This window comes from Leptidea sinapis, chromosome 25 (assembly GCF_905404315.1).
Source record: "Leptidea sinapis chromosome 25, ilLepSina1.1, whole genome shotgun sequence".
NCBI lineage: Eukaryota > Metazoa > Arthropoda > Insecta > Lepidoptera > Pieridae > Leptidea > Leptidea sinapis.
In genome coordinates this window covers 11526526-11541657 of record NC_066289.1, presented here as the reverse complement: position 1 = coordinate 11541657, position 15132 = coordinate 11526526, and the positions used below count along the sequence as shown (strand labels likewise).

General features: G+C 39.4%; 1 long non-coding RNA gene across 2 annotated transcripts in view; it reads right to left on the bottom strand.

The window, feature by feature from the left end:
* Positions 1 to 15132, bottom strand: part of LOC126971976 (uncharacterized) — a 500026-nt gene that overhangs the window by 112741 nt on the left and 372153 nt on the right. The gene's annotated exons all lie outside the window — the stretch shown is intronic.

Here is a 15132-nt window from a genome sequence, read left to right as displayed (position 1 = left end):
TGTCATTTTATCTCGGGATTTCTAGTTAATTAGGGGTCGAAACTCGGATACTACAAATAAATTTTAAAACAAGAGGAGGCGAGGCGAGGCGTAAGAGGCGACTAAGGGCTTTTGAGAAGTGGGAGAGTCACGCTGCCGACTTTTGACGTCAGCACAATCGGGCCAGACTCGTCCGGGTTTATTACCACACTCGCACAGAATACCGGCGTGAAGTAGCGGCCTAGTGCCGCTATGTTTCGCATAGGTTAGTGTCGAGGACCGGTGGCCATTGTAATTGTAGTAGTGGAGTTAACTGACATATTCAACAAACTCTTGACAAAAAAATACTTTTATTTATTTATTTTGATTCACCAGTGGTCATTTCAATATAACAATTATAATTATGCTAAGTTACAAAGCCAAAGGTCTTACTACTCGTCGTACTTCGGTCGTACTTACTAAATCCAATACCTTTTAAGGTGAATACCGCATGCAAGCATAAGTGTGCAATAGTTATATAAAATAAGTATAAGTTATAAAACAACCATTCTATGATGCAATGAAATTAGAAAACTAACAAAATCTACCAAACAAGTCAAGATATAGGTACTAAACAAATCAAGAATAAACATTAAGTATTTATTTACAATACTAGCAGATTACTTATCATTAACGTACTATTCCAGTACTTCCATAAATTAAACATTAAGCTCAGAATGAGCTTCAGCATAAAAAACTAATTATAATTGTAGAAGTAATCAACGGACTGTACTTACATTAGAACACGTAACTTGCGCAACTTCGATAGACTCGTCAGCATTCAAAACGGAATGGAGAAGGAATAAATCATTTGGTTTTTATAAAAGCTTCATCGCCTTTGCGTTGTCGGCGGCAAGTTCAAAGCTCCTGAGGCTTTATTGAGCCGCAACGCACTAAAGCCTTCGGTTAACGTTGTGGCCTTTGATATGTTTCCGATTTAAATGACTTAATCGTCTCGTGATTCGAGAAGCGAATTGCAATGTGTATAAAACTATAATTAGGCGGACTACCATTGGTTTGTACACAGAATTATCTATGGCTTTGTATTGTAGTGTTAAACTTTAAACGTAGGCACCTGTATTCTGAGGTCATAGTGATCGGTAAAACTGTGATTTTTGAGACCGGATTTCACATGCCAATTTATATTTGTAATATTCACTAGGTAACTAGCGAAAGATATTTCCAACTTTTATCTTCAAAAGATTCATTTTCATTCCAACAGGTAATTAATTGTTTTTAAATGAACTTGTTAAGCTGAAATTTAATGTCGAAGTTTATAATACCAAACAAACGTGCACGGCACAAGTCGTTGACGAGCAACGAATCATTCACCCTTAGTTTTTCTATAATACATAATATGATAACATCGGAAATTCAAATTTCTGGAGCGATAAATCTTAAAAGAGCTGGTATAATTTCACGTGTTGCATATAATTATGTTTTGTTGGATGGCTTGAGGGTGAGTTGTTTAGAAATGAGTGAAGATTAAGGCAAGTTGGAATGGGCTAAGGCAGCTGTTGAAATATACTTGGACACGGCCGACTCGCCGCCGCCGAGAGCCGACCGGAGCCGCCGATAGAGTCATTATGTTCCATTACGCTACAACGTTTCTCAAACTTTTGTATTATTTGTAAATTACATAATCGAAATTTACTGTAAATTGATCAAAACTGTTGAAGAGCAATTAATTTATTGTTAAAACTTAAATAAAATAACAACTTTTAAGAAAACTCCACGTAATTCTTCTCCAACCAAACTACTTGGTCGATTCTGATAATTTTTTTCATGACTGGCATTGATTTCGAAACTTATTATTTCTATTTAAAGATTTTATGATATTACGAATTATGTTTTCTTTCTATAGTAATTTATATTTTCTTATTCGTGTATGTAATGATGCTTGTTATTGTTGCTGCATCGCTTCACATAGATTTTAATAAAAATAATTCGTAAAATGATAAAACTGTAAATATTGATTCAAAAGCAATAAGTTTCTTTTACTTCTTCTCATTAAATCTTATCCTTCTCTAGTGTGGTGATAAATGTATAATGTTTTTTGACATTCTTAAAAGTCCTTTTCTGACCTTTTTTGAAATTTTTTAAAAAACATAATTTAACATCGCATTATATCATTTCAAGCCAAAAGTGATGAATAAATAAAATGCAAACGTGCTTTAAATTATAAGAAAGATTAAAAAATACAGATTTTCTCTAAGCACTAAATACATAATGCATAAGAGGTGGTAAATAACTCTGTGCTATTTTAAACGCGAATGTTTGAGAAATGCAGGTAACCGATGCCTGATTAACTTGTCGAAGATCAAGTTGGGGAAGGAAAAGTGTGCGGGGGGAGGTCAGGAGTCAGGGTATTTTGTACCACAGTAATATTATATAATTGTATCATTATTTCTAACTCTTGTGAGATTTTAATAAATGTGTCTTTGAAAAGATTTAAAGAAGGCATGCGTAACTTTACATTTAAAATTTAGTTTAATAAATTCCATTGTAGCAGCCTCAAAATTGGGACGAATTTTTGCAGTGGTATCGTTTGCTTAATCGCTTAGTAGCTAGTTACTTAAGCATGAACATTCTGTTGGGTTTAGCTATCTAGGTTGCCTAGATTTCCAATTTTAAATGACGCCTTTATTGTTTTCTAAAAGGCATAAAAGGCATTTATTTTCTCAAAATTAATTCCTTTAGAATTCTTTTTGATGTAATTTCTAATATACTAGATACTACTACCGGTTCTGAAACAAATGGCGCTCTAAGAAAGAAACTCTCCCAGCATTCTTTTTTTTGCGCTCTATTCAATAAAAATATACAATATTGCACAGTCATTTCTATCACTATAAAACAATCATAATCTAGTCCCAGGCTGTCCAATCACTTAGATATTTGTTGTGATTTATATAGAGTTGTCGAGTAGAAGAATTTACGACAGAACCATTTTTTAATAAAACATTTAAATTTATTTATAGATAATGCCTGTGGCTCGGACTTTATTATAAAAGTGTATACATTTACCTTTAAAGCTATTTTGTATCTTATGAAGCCTACTAGAATAAGTAACAAGCAATCTCTTATTTCTAGTGTTATAATAATGAAAATCACTATTAAGTAAGAGCAAAAAGCAATTTTAGTAATATCATTCGGTTAATATGGTCATTTTGTTAAGCCCGAAGAAATCATTCAACTTTTAAACTAGCTTTACAATTATATATTCTCAAACATGTTTAATTTTAAGTTGAACAATGGTAACGCAAGAGTTTGTCGTATGGAATTCCGGTGATCAACGTTAAATAAAAATACCGTCCAAAACTAATAAATATGATATATCCACGCCGCGTCTTAGTTTACGATGTAAGTTATAATTAATTCGTAGAATCCCTGCATAAGAAATGACACAATTGGACACAGCATGTCGCCTGCCTCACCAATTACAATACAATCGTGGTACGACACTCCAGTGCTATACAAAAGCTTAGCGTGGGCAGAGATGAACACGTGCGCGGATGTTCCGATGTTTAACTTAGTATTTGTCGAGAGCGACGCAGACGTCTTTAATGATGATAATTACTTAAATAGGCAGAGATTACGGACTTTAATTTGCCACGGTCTTAACGATCTTATCTGGTTTCATCTATCCAAATGATATAAGTTTTCTTGGATATATTCCGCTACGGTTTGTTTTTAACTTATTCGACACTTGCTTCGCCTCAGGCATCCTAAGGAGATGTTGACTCGTCAAATTCTGACACGAGACTCGCCGCATAACTTGGTGCGCTGTGATTGGTCAGCTGTTATAACATATTATCCCCATAAGAGATATGTACACGTAACAATGGTGAAGAGATCATATTATTTGTTTGTTCATTCATCAACGCTTCTTCTTTATGGAAAAGGAGGATGAACGAGCGTACGCGTCCGGTAACTGGTGTTAGGTGATCAACGCCCTGGCTTTGCCCTACAGATTGACCACGGAATTGGCATTTGCTCGAGATTTTGAGATCCAGTACTTTTCCCGGGGCGTAAAAAGAATAGGGGAGTCCCAGGCCCATGGGTGTCGTATGAGGCGACTAAAGGCTTTTTAGAAGTGGAAGAGTCACGCTGCCGTCTTTTGACGTCAGCACAATCGAGCCAGACTCGTCCGGGTTAATTACCACACTCGCACAGAATACCGGCGTGAAGTAGCGGCCTAGTGCCGCTATGTGTCGCATAGGTTAGTGTCGAGGACTGGTGGCCATTCCCCCCCCCCCTTCCACCCGAATATGACAGCGGAACTATAAAAGATTTTACCCCAGGAGGGTACCGGCTCTACCAGAGTTGGAGAATCCCTCCCCGAGCACTCTAGCTCGGGCTGCCCTTCGTATTCTGGGGAGGGCACAGAACCGCGCATGACCAAGGCCAAACGAGGCAGTATCACCACGGCACCCCGCTCCACACTCAACGTGGACTTTTGCAATATCAGGGGAATTCACTCCAATTTAAACGCCGTCCACCACCACCTTGAGACGGCGCAGCCGGCCTTGTGTTTCCTTACTGAGACGCAGATATCTCGACCTAGCGATACGTCATATTTAACGTACCCCGGGTACAAAATTGAGCACAATTTTTTGCCTCATGCCGGGGTATGTGTGTACCTTAGGGAGGATATCTGCTGTCGCCGTCTCGGCAATTTTGAGGGTAGGGACCTGTCCACTCTCTGGCTCCGCGTAGATTTAGAGGACCGCGTCCGCATCTATGCATGTGTCTACAGGTCCCATAGTGGTAACGCAGAAACCGATCATCTCATGGGCTGCGTTCAAGCGGCAATTGACGACGTGCTTGCACAGATCCCCTCCGCTGAAATCGTAGTCTTGGGTGATTTCAACGGGCACAATGCCGAATGGCTTGGATCACGTACTACAGACTAAGCAGGGCCATCTGTGCATAATTTTGCATTGGCGTATGGTCTGTCCCAGTTGGTTGAGTCGCCAACGCGGCTCCCGGATGTGGATAGCCACATGCCGTCCTTATTGGATCTTCTGCTGACTACACATCCCGATGGTTACCAGGTCTTTGTCGACGCCCCTCTCGGAACGTCCGACCATTGCCTGGTCAGGAGTGTAGTGCCTATCCGACGCCAACGTCGCAGACCACCAGCGACCCGCCGCGTCTGGCACTACAAGTCAGCGGATTGGGATAGGATGCGTTCCTTTTTTGCATCCTACCCTTGGGGCAGGGTTTGTTTCCCTTCGGATGATCCTAGTGCCTGCGCCGTTGTAGTAGCCGATGTGATACTACAGGGTATGGATAGATATTTTTATGCCAAACTCTGTAGTACCCATCGGTGGTAGATCACAGCCCTGGTTCAATGCGTCAATTAAAGCAGCATCTGACTGCAAAAAACAGGCGTATCGAACTTGGGTTGCGGCGCTGGGAACAAAGGATCCGAACTGCACAGTTCTTAAGAGGAAATACAACCGAGCCTCCAGATTTTTTAAGCGGCAAATCGCCCGTGCAAAGTCAAAACAAAAAAACTTAAATAAACTTTCCAGTTACCCGACCGGAACACGCAAGTTCTGGTCGTTGTCGACAGCTGCTCTTGGTAACTTCAGCCAGCCGTCCATGCCGCCGTTGCACATGAGGAATGACACCCTGGCCCATACGGCAAAAGAGAAAGCCGATCTGTTGTGCACTCTTTTCGCCTCCAACTCGACTCTTGACGACAACGGAAAAACACCGCCGACCATCCCGCGGTGTCAGAGCTCTATGCCTGAAGTACAGTTCAGACAGAAAACTGTTAGGCGAGCTCTGTTTTCGTTGGACGTCAGGAAGTCGAGCGGGCCGGATGGCATTTCTCCAATCGTGCTTAGAACGTGTGCCCCTGAGTTGACGCCGGTGGTAACGCGTTTATTCCGGCACTCTTATTCTAAAGGCGTAGTCCCTGACTCATGGAAGTCAGCCCTTGTCCATCCGATCCAAAAAGAGGAGACAGTTCGGATCCGGCAAACTACAGGCTTATTGCTATTACCTCCCTGCTCTCCAAAATCATGGAGAGCATAATTAGCCGTCAGCTCTTGGTATATCTAGAGGGTCACCAGTTGATCAACGACCGACAATACGGGTTTCGCCGTAGTCGGTCGGCAGGTGATCTTCTGGTATACCTAACACATAGATGGGCAGAGGCTATTGAAAGCAAGGGGGAAGGCCTGGCAGTTAGCCTGGATATAGCGAAGGCCTTTGATCGTGTATGGCACAAGGCGCTCCTCTCCAAACTTCCATCATTTGGGCTTCCCGAGAGCTTGTGCAAGTGACCTCCAGCTTCCTCACTGGGCGTAGCATACAGGTCATTGTCGACGGATATTGCTCGAACCCGAAGCCCGTGAATGCTGGAGTGCCCCAAGGCTGTGTGCTGTCTTCCACGCTGTTTCTTCTGCATATCAATGATATGTTGGACACCTGCAACATTCATTGCTATGCAGGCGACAGCACTGGTGATGCCGTATACACGGGCCATGCAGGTCTCTCTCGGGAAATCGACGACCAGTGCCGGGAGAAACTTGTGTCTTCTATCGAGTCCTCTCTTGAGAAGGTCGCGGAATGGGGAAAATTGAACCTTGTCCAATTTAACCCCCAGAAGACTCAAGTTTGCGCGTTTACCACTAAAAAAAACCCATTTGTCGTATCACCGCTCTTTGACAACACTTCCCTCAAAGCCTCGCCTAGTATCGGAATACTGGGTCTCGAAATCTCGAGCGATTGCCAATTTCGTGGTCATCTGGAAGGCAAAGCCAAATTGGCTTCAAAGAAACTGGGCGTCATTAATAGAGCATGGCAATACTTCAAGCCGGCCCACATACTAGCGCTCTACAAAGCGCAGGTCCGGCCACACATGGAGTATTGCTGTCATCTCTGGTCTGGCGCACCCCAGTATCAGCTCGATCCGTTTGACCGCGTGCAACGCAGAGCAGCTCGAATTGTCGGGGACCCAGTGCTCTGTGAACGGCTGGATCACTTGGCGTTGCGTAGAGACGTCGCTTCATTGTGTGTCTTCTACCGCATTTATCACGGCGAGTGTTCCGAAGAGCTGTTTAACCTGATTCCTGTCGACGAATTCCACCTTCGCACGACACGCCACAAGTTAGGATATCATCCTCACCATCTGGATGTGTGGCGGTCCTCCACAGTGCGGTTTTCAAGGAGCTTTCTTCCACGTACTACAAAGCTGTGGAATGAGCTTCCTTGTGCGGTGTTTCAGGGACGATACGACATGGGTTCCTTCAAAAAAAGCGCGTACACCTTCCATAAAGGCCGGCAACGCTCCTGTGATTCCTCTGGTGTTGCAAGAGATTGTGGGCGGCGGTGATCACTTAACAACAGGTGACCCGTACGCTCGTTTGTCCTACTATTCCATAAAAAAAAACAGTATTCGGATTTGCGTCGTGTCCGTTGTTAAATGGGCTTCTTTTCAGTCTTTTCGTCTCACATGACGCCTGCTAGCTATCTCCAATTTCTCTATACAGTAGTGGTTCTTTGAGTGACATCTTTGATCATTTTTAAATTAAGTGATCCCTATGTAAATAGTAATAATCTATACTAATAAAGGAAGAGCTGTGTTTTTGTTCGGTTATACTGAACACATCAGAATAATAGGTTGTAGTATATGATATGTTGGTAGATCACTAATACGGAACCCATATTTTTTTACTTAGAAATACCTATATTCAATTCATTAAGTGATCACATTCTCTTGCAACACCAGAGGTATCACAGGAGCGTTTCCGGTCTTTAAGGAAGGCCTTTTTTGAAGGAACGCGCTTTTGTAGAATAAATAGTAAAAATAATATCGTACCAACAAAACCATTAAATGCAACGACTTCCAAACGAGCAATGCGTTACAATTTTGACCCCTTATTTTATAAATTCATAATGAGCCGCTCAGAATAATTGATTAAATTCTGAGTGACATCATAATTATGCTCTTCACTCTGAGGCATAAACTGCTAAGTAGACCAGTAATAAAAGTTGTAGTGTCCTATACTGTTAGTTGGATAACAAATCAACTATAATTGTGCAGCAAGTGGAAGGCTCCGTTGCACAAGATGCCGGCTAGTTTATAGGTACCACAACAGCGCCTTTTTCTGCCGTGAATGTGTAATCATTACTGTGTTTTGGTCTGAAAGGCGCTTTAGTGTTAGTGAAATTACTGGGCAAATGAGACTTAACATTTTATGTCTCAAGGTGACGAGCGCAATTGTAGTGTCGCTCAGAATTTATTGGTTGAGCGATACTGCATTAAAATGGGCAAGGCGTATCAATTACCATCAGCTGAACGTCCTGCTCGTCTCGTCCCTTATTTTCATAAATAAATAATAAGCAAGAAATAATTAAAAATGTTTGAATCAATCTTATGAAGGTATTCACAGGAGCGGTTGACGGGGGAGAGATATAAGATAGATCCTCTATCGACTACTTATCTTAAATCTTATATCAAAATCTTGTTCTTACTAAATGGATAGAGAACAAAGCCACTTAGTGAAGACCAAATTATTAGTTTACGTGTAGTAAAAAGTTTACTACGTTGCTCTGTTATAAATATGTTAGATTTTGAATAAACGCAATAGAATAGGACAAGGATCTTAATGTCGGTTCATATTTTTATCTCACTAATAATATATAATAGACAAAAAAAAAATTGAAAAACAAAATTTTATGAACGAAGCGGGATTCGAACCCACGACCTCTGGCGTTCCGTGCCGGTGCTCTAACTAACTGAGCTAACCGTTCGAGTACCGCCTCGTTATAAAATTCTGTTAGCTTTGTTCAACTCTCAGGTTGTGGCTTCATCTACAGGATCTATTTTACTTGAGAGTTGAACAAAGCAAACAGAATTTTATAACGAGGCGGTACTCGAATGGTTAGCTCAGTTGGTTAGAGCACCGGCACGGACCGCCGGAGATCGTGGGTTCTAATCCGGCATCGTTCATAAAATTTTATTTGTGTATTAATCCTAGAAGTGAGTGAAGGTTATCACTTTAAAAACATAACATATTGTTTAAATATATAATAGCTTGTTATATCAGTTATAAACGAAACTAAACTGCAAGAATGTATTTAAATATAATGTCCACCTTTTTTCTTTCTTTATTCAGCTGTAGTTAAAAAATGTTATTGATGCTTTACTTTTGACCCCTTATTCTTCGTAGCCTACTTTACCGTCCAGTTGACCACAGAATTGACAGTAGAAATAGCGTTTTAGGACACACTAAGGGGAGTGAAAACAATAAGGCTGAGAACTGTACAGTGTACTTATACTTTGCTCAGACTTTACCCATGTAAAACTTTGCTGAGTGTGATAAAACGGGAACTTGACATTTACATTGGATTGTCTTAACTTAAGCTCAGCACAATTTCAGTTGTCAAATGACTATAAAGACGCAATCAAAGATTATGGTAAGCTTACACTCCGCAAACGTAAGTAAAGTCTGAGCAAAGTCTTGGTACGCTCTCCAGATCTTATCGTAAGAGGAGTGCTATCGAAAGCGACGCTAAGATATTTCGTATTAAGTTAGGACTACGTACGTGAGCTGCGAAAATAATGTTTTAAGGATAATTAAAACACTGCCAGATTTAGTTTTAGTATTATTTTTTTAATGAGATCAAAATATTTATTTAAAACAAACCAAGGATGTATTCATATTAACCCTCTTATTCATAATGGTTGGCTAACTTTAAACAGTCGTTTAGGAGTGTTTTTTCTCATTCTGACTTAGGTCAATAGAAGAAGACAGAGTGAGAATTAGCAATGCTTTAAGTTAGCAGACTATTATGAATAAGGGGGTAAGTATCTGCAATACTTACATCAAGTAAAAATTACGTCAAGTATTACTAATATTATATTATACAAATTACATCAAGTAAGAACTATCACAACAAGGAAGTGTTCCAACAATACTAGCAGAATGTCCTTGTTTAAACATATTTATATATAGTTTACATGTACATATTTATGTTTTTAGGAAGTCCAGACAAATAATATGCGTACTTCAGAATAATTACAAGTGATTCGATACCTACTGCCATACATTACACCTATTATTTTGTTCATTGATTTTATCTATACATATAAATAAAATTGAAGTGTCTGTTTGTAATATTGAAATTATCGTTTTTTTCTACATGTATATGAATATATATAGTACTTACACCAAAATAACATTTTTTACAATTTTTGTCTGTCTGTCTGTCTGTATGTTCCGGCTAATCTCTGAAATGGCTGGACCGATTTATATTTTGCATTTTTTGTTTTGCATTTTAATGATTTCTATACTACTTTGTTTAAAATTGTAAGTTAACATCTTGTAATAACTGTATTAATTGAAAGTAATTGTTGTTTTCTTTTTAAATATTATGTAATTTAATTCTAAGCGGCTTCACACACAGATAAGCTTCCTAAAGTTTAAGTGTGTGTTATTATATTGTAAGCTATAACTATATTGTATTTTAAATAAATATTCTAAAAAAAAAAATATGGGACTTTTATTGGCAGGTAGCTGATGTAATAAGGAGTAACTAAGGCTACGTTTATTTTAGAAAAAAAAAAATTTGATAAATAAAGTATTGTTGCAATGTCCAAGAAACGGTCTAACTCTAAAAATAATTTATATGGCAAAACAATGTTTGCCGGGTCAGCTAGTGCCAAATAAATTCGAATATAATGTTGTTCAATAGTTGATTTCTTAAATAATATTTGATTTTAATCTTTAATAATAAGGAATAATTATTACATCCTCTGCTCACACGGTTAGGATTTCTTATAAATTTTGTAAAAATGTTGATGTTAGCATTCCAGTTATATTTAAAAACAAGCACATAATATTATATAGAAGGTCGGTACCGCAACAGGTTTCTTCTTCTCACCACGGTTCCTACGTATTTTCGCTTCTCAAATTCATATATACCCCAGCTTATACGACCTTGAAAGGTCGTGGCAGCTCTCTTTAACTTCCTCTAGTGTCACAATAGAGTAAAGGCTTGTTTGTGAAAAAAAATCTTCTATTAGTCTTAAATTTTCATACAACTCAAATTACGTACAACCGGTTGTTAAAAGAAACGCATAATATGTTACCATCGTATTTAAATACGTAGGTTCAATAAACGAAGTCCCAATAAATTTTTACGTTCCGTGTGATAAAACCGCCCGTGTCCCCGAAACTGGTTATGTTATAATGAAGTTGTTACGAGAAACATCTCGCCTTTTTGTTGTCTGTTCACGGAGCCGCTTCTCCGATGAAAAACTTTTTACGTACATATCCGCTGTTTGATTTCTTGTAATTATACCTGACATTTAAATGACAGCGGCTAAGATTTAATCATTATTAAAAAGTTTCTTATGGATAGTGGCTTTGTGGACAACACAACCAGTAATTGTAATCAAATTTAATTTTAAAACTTTGATAAGGAATTGTAATGCTTCTTGGTCTCCAAGGATTGAACTTTTGCGAAGAGAATTTAATAGTTTATTATGGTGGTGGTATAAATAAGGAAATTGAAGCTTTACATTTGCGCCCAACGTAATATTATTTGAAATTAATTCACTAACGGATTAATAAATTTAAAACAGAACATGTAGCCCTGTAGTTATGGAATTATTAATTACATTGGTAAAACGGGGTTGACTAAGCTGAATTTGAAAAAAACTCGCTCTGTGTCACTATATGCTGGCTGAATAAGATCCATAATCTAAGTGACTCTTATATCCTACCTTAAAATTCTACGTCATACCAAACATTCGTCTTATTGAGCCTTCTTACAGGTCTGGTTTTTTTTTATGGAATGGGAGGACAAACGAGCGTACGGGTCACCTGTTGTGGAGGAATCACAGGAGCGTTGCCGGCCTTCAAGGAAGGTGTACGCGCTTTTTTTGAAGGTACCCATGTCGTCCCGGAAACACCGCACAAGGAAGTTCATTCCACAGCTTTATAGTACGTGAAAGAAAGCTCCTTTAAAACCGCACTGTGGAGGACCACCTCTCCGGAACACTCCCCGTGATAAATGAGACACACAATGAGGTGACATCTCTACGCAACGCCAAGTGATCCAGCCATTCACAGAGCACTGGGTCCCCGACAATTCGAGCTGCTCTACGTTTCACGCGGTCAAATGGATCGAACTGATACTGGGGTGCGCCCAATTTCAATTTTTATTAATGACGCCCAGTTTCTTCGAAGCCAATTTGGCTTTGCCCTCCAGATGGCCACGAAATTGGGAATCGCTCGAGATTTCGAGACCCAGTATTCCGAGACTAGGCGAGGCTTTCAGGGAAGTGTTGTCGAATAGCGGTGATGGGGTGTCATTCCTCATGTGCAACGGCGGCATGGACGGCTGGTTGAAGTTACCAAGAGCAGCTTTCGACAGCGACCAGAACTTGCGTGTTCCGGTCGGGTAACTAGAAAGCTGCTCGCCGATTTTGACGACGTGCTATGACTTCGCACGGGTGATTTGCCGCTTAAAAAATCTGGAGGCACGGTTATATTTCCTCTGAAGAACTTTGCAGTTCGGATCCTTTTTGCCCAGCGCCGTTTTGCAGTCAGATGCTGCTTTAACTGACGCATTGAACCAGGACTGAGATCTGCCACCGATCGGTACTACAGAGCTTGGTATAAAATATCCATGCCCTGGTGGTCTGCGACGTTGGCGTTGGATAGTCACTACACTCCTGACCAGGCAATGGTCGGACGTTCCGAGAGGGGCGTCGACAAAGACCTGGTAACCATCGGGATGTGTAGTCAGCAGAAGATCTAATAAGGATGGCATGTGGAATCCACATCCGGGAGCCGCGTTGGCGACTCAACCAATTGGGACAGACCATACGCCAATGCAAAATTATGCACAGATCGCCCTGCGTAGTCTGTGGTACGTGATCCAAGCCATTCGGTATTATGCCCGTTGAAGTCACCCAAGACTACGATTTCAGCGGAGGGGATCTGTGCAAGCACGTCGTCAATTGCCGCTTGAACGCAGCCCATGAGATGATCGGTCTCTGCGTTACCACTATGGGACCTGGCAATGGCCACCGATCCTCAACTCTAACCTATGCGAAACATAGCTGCACTAGGACGCTACTTCACGCCGGTATTCTGCTCGAGTGTGGTAATTAGCCCGGACGAGTCTGGCCCGATTGTGCTGACGTCAAAAGACGGCAGCGTGACTCTCCCACTTCTAAAAAGCCCTTAGTCGCCTCTTACGACACCCATGGGCCTGGGACTATTCTTTTTACGTCCAGGGGAAAGTACAGTATTTAGTAAGTAATGCATAATATGTAGATGAACATTTTTTTTTGTAATTTGGTTGAGTTCTCGTCTGCTCGCTTAAATGTCACTGCTTGTGGCGGTGACGTGGGGCCGGCGCTCTTTTCTCCAATATGGTCAAGAGGGCGATGATTGGTCCATGAGTCATGCTCGTAAGCTTGCGCTACTTGTGGTGGCTGGATGATCGTGTTACCAGAACCTCTGCTTCATGTTTGTTAAATTAAAGCGATTTTATTTTTTATAATCATTAATGAAATGCTCGCATAATACCTTTATTTATTTACGATGCATGTACTCTTGAGTTTTTAATTGAAGCTGAAGCTGTAAATGTTGATTTCAAAGAGTAGCAACGAGTTTCTTGCCATTTAATTATAATAATTCAAAAGAAAAGAAAACTTTTGACATTCATAAGTGTCATTTCCTTGAATAAAGTGATTATGATTTATGGATATAAATTTAAAAAAATCCTTAATAGGTAGAGCGTTGAAGTCTTTTATACCAACTTTTTCATACGGATATTTTTATTTATTCTCTTGACATACTGCTTAATTATGTAAATATGTTAAAATAGATAATGATCTACTATACACTGACATATATGTTGAGTGCTACCTATACGTTTGTGTATATCTAATCGAGCTAGCCATTAATAAAAAATAGATCAGTCACCGGTAGTGGACTAGTAACACTCTCCCCACCGTACTAAAGAACGAACTCTCAATAAAAATTTACTTTTTATTAAGACTTCCTATTGATGCGTTTTTTTTAAGTTTTTATAAATTATTTAAGTTAAGTCTTCTTCAGGCTTTCTCAGCACTTAATTTATGGGAATCTGTCTTAACTTTTGGGAGTGGCACCTTGATTATGCTTACTTTAAGACATAAAATGTTAAGTCCCAGTAATTTCTCTAGGTGCACACTACTGCTACACCGGAAAAGGAAAAGTCACCGCTGTGGTACCTGATCTGTGGTATATGCCAAAGCCTCCCAATGGTTAATATACGTAGGTAAGCGTAGGTATAAAATATAAACAAAATAGTAGGTAAGAAATAAAAACTATAAAAATTTCAATTCAGGAACATGATAAGTATCATATCATAAGGACATCGCAACAATTTATAATGACTGCTGGCTGGGGCATGAAAGCGGTTGTCATGTCAGTCAGGTAGCGGGATCGATTCCCGATCGGAGCGAACGAGCAGTGATTGATGCGAGACGAGATTTTTTGTACCGATATAATTTAAATATGATGTACGACTTGTTCATGAAGTATGGGAACGTGTTAACTGCATCGTAATATGTCTTTGTCAGGATGCTGTTTACATGAAATTATATACAAGGCTATTTATAATTGATCAATTAATTTATGATTGAAGGCTTCATTCAGTTGCTTATGTGGATAAACCAATATTTACCTAAAGCCAAACGATACAGAAATAGTTATTTATAAATTAATATTGAATAATTATAAAACTGTAAGCCTTTAAGAAATTTGATACATAAGTAAAAGTAGTTTGTAGAGACAAAAGTCAATTAGTACATGTTATTCTTGGTTGCAAAATTTTTTAGTATATCTTTTAGTTTATGTATTTAATAAACCTTTTTTATACTTAAGTGTATTGATATCAATATAAACTCTGATAAATTAACATGAAGCTATTATGATCACATAATTATCTAGTATAGTATCTAGTTTTCTTCTGTTTTACACTTTAAACAACGCAGCTTTACTTATAAGTTTTGCTAACTGCTCAAGATCGGTAGTATCAAGTAGGTGTACAGTTTCAAATAGGATGGTAAAGGTACCCAAATAGGTAGCAGTA